General features: G+C 41.5%; 1 protein-coding gene across 2 annotated transcripts in view; it reads right to left on the bottom strand.

The window, feature by feature from the left end:
- Positions 1-6,000, bottom strand: part of PDE4D (phosphodiesterase 4D) — a 303,714-nt gene that overhangs the window by 44,593 nt on the left and 253,121 nt on the right. The window lies entirely within an intron of this gene.

Below are 6,000 nucleotides of genomic sequence, written 5' to 3'. Positions count from 1 at the left end.
CCCGGCCCGGCCCGGCCCGGCCCGCGGCGCCTCCCTCCGCGGGCGTGAATCAGCCCGCACCCCGCCCAGGGCGTGAAGCGGCTGCTGCGCGCAAACTGCGCGCGAGCTGCGCGCCCGGCGGGCTGCGGCGAGCGCGCCGCGGGCTGGAGCTGTCAAAGGGACGTTCAAATATTAGGGAAATATTTCCAACCCCTGGCCCCCTCTCAGTGCGCGCAGCGCGTCCCATGGTGGCTCGGGGACGGGAGCGGTGGGATCGGGGACCGCGGGGCGGGACTGGGCCGCCCGCGCGACTTGGCGGCAGGTCGGCTTTCCAAGCAGCCTGTGGCTCGAAGCTCGCAGAACTGAACCGCAAGGAGGAAGGAGGGCGGCTAGGGAGCCCAGGGCGTTGCAGTTCCACACGCAGGGTTCACACTGGCTTCATCTATTTCACACCCCCGAGTGGGTGCTCCAGAACTTCGGCTTCCCCCGGAGCCGCGGGGCTTTGTGCGAACTCATGGATATTTCAAAAACATGACACAAGTTTGAGCAGCCTCAACTCACTTTTGAGGGGAAAAAAAAAGAAAAAGGGACAAAATGGGAAGACGGATTTTGGATTGTTTGGATTGAGATTAATTGGCAGAGCTGTTTACAGAAAAAAAAAAAATCAGCGTTTGCCTGCATCATGGTTAATCTGTCACTGCAACGTTAACAGATACTCAACAGCAACCTCCCCGCTGAATCATAAACACAGACAGGTCACACTTTCTATAAATGCCACCCAACCCCCTCCCTACCCCCAAATTCCCCTGGCAAACAAAGTCAGGATTTCCCAGACTCTGCATCCATCAGCAGGGAATCTGTGACATTCTGCAACACAACAGAATCATCACAGCTCACCTCACTACCCTCCTAAATTATTTTTAAATAGCCCTAACTGCGAGTGGTTCGTGAAAGGGAACACTTTGTACATTGACCTCCAAGTGCAGATTTCATCCAGATCCATGCAAGAAATGTAAGAAACTCTGTTCATGGCATGTTTGTAAGTGCGCAGTGTTAAATATTTCTGATGAGGCAGAGATGAGTTTAACATATGCATAGTTATCTGATGACCTTATACAATGATTTCATTGAGGATAAAACACATAGTGGAGTGAGGTAAAAAGAACATGCCCAACACTGGCTTGTTGTCTGGCCAGCCTGCAGTGCTTTTTGAAAATCAGATATTGGGAAATTCATGTTTTGCTTCACGAGTAAGCATCACCCCTTGAGATACTGATGACTGTAAAGAGCGTGGGTATTTTCTAAGAAGCACTGAAGTAATGAAAACATGCTGAAGGATGACAATTTGAGTTAAACTAACAAAATGCTCGGTTTGCTATCTACGTATTAAAGGTATCCATTTAAATGTCCTTATTCTAAGGCATCAGCCTTACATTCTGCATTCTACACAGTGACAAGGTGCTCATCACAAAAGCACCTTCCTGGCTGCTGAGCAGCCTCAGAAACCTTCTCCAAGCACCACTGAAGCTCTAAATCCGCTCCACACATTTATTGTTATAAAATGTTGTGGAAAACGTTGTCTGGGTTAACAGCTTTTAAGTATAACACCCTGTCACTGCTGAGCTAAAAATAAAAAAATAAGCAGCAGCCACCCAGATCTGACAGCCTCACAAAGGCGTTTCTGACCTCTGGGTTACCTCTGGGCAGCACCACGTAATTATTCCCAGCCGGGATTGTCCCAAACCCCCTTGTTTTTTGGCATAGGCACCGGGACAAGCTTTAGTCAGGGTTACACGAGCGGAAGAGGGCTAGCTCCATGCCACGGTCATTCAGCAAGGGTCAGGCGGGCTGCTGTGGCCTCTCTGCATCTGCAGAATGATCGAGACGAGATTGCAGCAGTGGAGTCCCCAAACAGATTAACTCCTGTAAATTAGAGAGTTTTGTGGAGGTGTGTGGTTGGTTTTTCTTTAATTTCAAAGATTCTTTTTGTAACTCATTAAGCCTTAATGAGAGGAAAAGAAATACAGTTTCTGAGAGAAACTCTGGTTACTTTGAAAATTTGCATACTACATCAAATGTGCTTTTTTTTAAAAAAAATAAAAAAAAAAAGGAAGTGACAGCAAATGTTCTCTTTCCAGTTCACAGATTAATAAAAACAGTCCCACTATCTCCAGCTATCAGTACAGGACCTAGGAAAAACAAATCAAAAGCTAACAAAAAGAACTAAACTTAGCCATAATCATTTAGCATTGTACATTTTTTTCTTTATTAGGAGGATGTTCTAGTGATCATGTGTATGAAAGAGTGGATCTTAGCACTGCTCCTAATACCACACTAGAGAAGGCTGTATCTCTCATTCACACCTTTAGAAACTAATTCTCTTCAAAGAGAAAAATTGCTATATGACAACAGGGATAGCATACATTTTATTTCAGGATCTGTCATGATTTCTATAAATGTTCTCATAGCATTCCAGAGAATGAAAAGCAATACTATTATAGATCAAGTGTACTTAAAATAGCCTTTTCAGTGCTCTAAGCCATTTTAACACAGTTTAGAAGGTACGAGCCAGACTGTTGTCTGGTCAGCTGAGGTTTTTTGAGGGATGCCAAGAAGCTGGAAAGCAGTTGACCTACCAAGCACATAGCTAAGGGCTTTGACTACGTTGCTGCTTCAAAACAGGAGTATCTTAGAGATAAGAAAAAGTCTCAGGCAAACTGTGAAGTGCTCCAGATATGCTCCATGTGTGCACTGTTACTCTGGGTGTAGGAAGCTGCAAGAAGCTCTAGGAACATCCAGGCTAGTAAAAATGAAGATGAGCTGAAGCTCTACTGCAAGGCACAGAACTGGACCTCTTGCCTGCATTTCCTGACCATTTTCTTGCTCTTCTGCTTGGTGTAACCCTGAAGTCTGAAGCAACAGAATCACTGGACCAAGAGGTTTTGTCTCTCTCACTACCACAGCATTTCAAAATGAGCTCTCTGTGGTTCAAAATATGATTTTTCGTCAGTAAATCTGTCTGTTAGTACGTAGAGCCTTAACTGATGGCCTAGATATTCAGGTGACTTTTGACATTTTAGTCAATGTTGCCACCTTGTATTAAACATAGCCATATTAAAACTGATTCAGCAAGGAAAGAAATAGCATCCCTTTTCTTAGTCACTCACATCACAACAGGAAAAGAAATAATTTTCCATTTATGTTTTAGAGAGAAAATCGTCAGTGTTGTGACTCAAAAGGCTTTCTTTGTGGAGTGTTCAGATGTCACACTGCAGTTAAAATGTGAATATGAAAAGATTATTTGGTTTAGCAACCTAGAAAGCTGATCACAATCACAAGCAAAACAAAACCCTCTTGATCAGATTTTGGAATGTGCATCTGGGAAAGGGACGCAGCTACTGCAGATTTCTCAGAAGCTTCTTTTGATAGTTCCAGTTTGAACACTTGGTCACTTCCATGCCAGGAATCTCTCAAAATTTCCATTCTAGAGAAGAAAAATCAAGCATACCATTTAGTACCCTTGCACACACAGACCGTGTCTTAATAAGCAGGACTGGTCGTCTTTTGAACCTGGAGATCTGCAGATCACTCCCAACCTACTGCTTTATGCTCTGCCAGCAGCACTAGCCTTAGGATATGGAAACTGCCTTATCTCCTTGAGCAGAAAAATGTAGTAACCTCCAGGAAACAATAGGCACAAAATGATAAAGTCTGTTTGGGGACAACTTGTCAAACTACTCTATTTACATTTATATTATAAAAAAGGACCATATAAACGAATCCACAGGCAAAACATGTATTAAATGAGGACCTTAAGGAACTATGCTACTATTTTCATAGGTGGAAAAGGCTATTTTTCTACCCATACTTCATATATTTCTACTGGTCTCAGAGAAATCCACATATGCTATATACCAATCTCCTTATGCCCTTGGACTGAGTATTTCAAGGGGAAAAGTAAGAGCAACATATGTTTCCATTCTTGCGAAGCCAGGTAACAAGAAGGCTGAAGATGTCCAGTAAGAAGATACTGTGCTCTTAAAACAGGTTTGTTTTAAGAAGTTTAGTGTAAGGATGACGCTTTTGACTCCTGCAACTGTAGGAGAACTATGTCACCTGGTCCTTACTATGTAGCTCAGTTCCAACCCTTTTGAGGGTTGGGGTTCTTTCTTGCGGGGGCTCCCTCTACTATTTTCTCAGTGTTAAAGATTTGGTCCACTCCCTGGAAAAAGTTTGGAACTAAGTCATTAACTGTTATGACTTATTCTAATATTTGGCCTAGAAGTATTGCTATATCAATCCAAAGAAATGCCAGAGTTGTACAGGAGACTATTAAAAAGCATCTTCCTTTAAAGCCAGGCAGGAAAACCAGCATTTAACACATACAGCATATTTAAGTAATTTACTACTTTAATGACAGAGTACATCAAAATGTTTGTGACCATCCATATCAACTCTTCACACTAACCAAAATTCCCACAGGCTAAAAGAACTTGTTTCCACACATCCCTATCTAGGGCTCTCTTCCCCTCTGACTGCTTTTGGTTAAGGATTAGTAGTTTCCTTACTCACTGGCTGTAAGAAGCTGCCAGAAGGAGTGGTGTCACTCAGAGGCAAAAGAAGTCAATATTTCAACGAACCTTGCTCAAAATGAAAAAATAAAGGAAAGCTTCCCTGATGCACTTTGAATGCACCTTTATTATTTTCATGCACAAGTCAGATTTTGAGGAAAAAAAATGTGCCTCAGAGATCAGTTCCTTTTACAGCTGTGATACAGTTTGATTTTGTGTAGGATACTGCTGCTGATTCAACATACTGAGAGGTGACAGTTTTCCAAAACAGAACTAAATTAAAGTAGCAGTTGAGAAAATAAATGCCTTTCTGGCAAAAAGTGGATGGTTCAAACAGTCACACTGTCATGTTTGCTGTTCTACCACATTGTCTGATCCCAGCAGAAGGGATTAGAGGATATTTATTACATGGCCCCTATCAGGATTTTGCTGAAGAGCTCAACTGTTATATGTTATTCTTGGAATTAGGATGAAAACAACAAGAATTGCAAGTTACTAAATTTGCATGTATAAAACTTTACTGTTAAAAAGGTCTACTAAGAGTTTTGTCTTCCTGTTTTACCTAGACCATCAAGTTATGACATAAAAGAATAACTCAGATTTTTCTCAAAGCGGTATAAATCCAACAGAAACTACCATACACTTCACCTTTAGGCAGATTATTGCTGGTTTCCTCTGAGAGACCAATAGCTCCAAACCCCAGTAAGTGTGTTTGTGCACAAAATCCTTTTACTGCCAACTGGAACTTGTTTAGATCAAATTGAAATTTGCAACCTGGGTGTACCACCTGGGGAAGACTTGCAGGGTCTGTATTTTTTCTTAGAAAAGTGCTCAAAACTTTATAAATATATGTTCAGAAATCACAGCAGAATTAAAACAGGGAGACAGGGAGAGCGAGCTCTAAGCACCACAATAAAGTTTGTTTTCCTAAGTATGTGTCCTGGTTGATTTTGACTTTAACTATGCTAATGGAGTAGTCTGAGTCTACATGATCTTAAAAATTATATAAGTCCAAAGTGTAGAAGAAGCCACAACTGAACTTGGCAAAACAAACCTCAATAGAGGATTTCTGGTGTCTAATAAAAGGTGAAAGCTGAGTGAAAACTTTCTAAGAGTTGAGGCATTGATATTGGCTTTCTGTTTTGGGTTGTTTTTTTTTTTTTCTCCTTAAATGACAATGTTAATAGGGTCCTCTATATAATTTGTTCTTTTTCACATAACTTAGAAGAATTAAATAAATAACTACCTCGCCATCAGATATGTCTGACAGGTCAATGGTGTCAAAAGATAATAGGTGGCAGCCAGAAATACATACCCATTTTCTGAAGAAAACACCCTAAAAACAACCTGTATGTTCCTAGTAGTGATTTAGATTTGAAATAGATTCTTATGAATTGATAGGCATCATAGTATTTACAAATATAGCAAATTACTTAGTAAGCGGGCTGTT

Source organism: Nothoprocta perdicaria, unplaced genomic scaffold, assembly GCF_003342845.1.
Source record: "Nothoprocta perdicaria isolate Ctin4 unplaced genomic scaffold, notPer1 scaffold_1, whole genome shotgun sequence".
NCBI classification, from domain to species: Eukaryota; Metazoa; Chordata; class Aves; order Tinamiformes; family Tinamidae; genus Nothoprocta; species Nothoprocta perdicaria.
The sequence above is the reverse complement of the archived record's forward strand: the minus strand, read 5'-3'. Positions and strand labels throughout refer to the sequence as shown.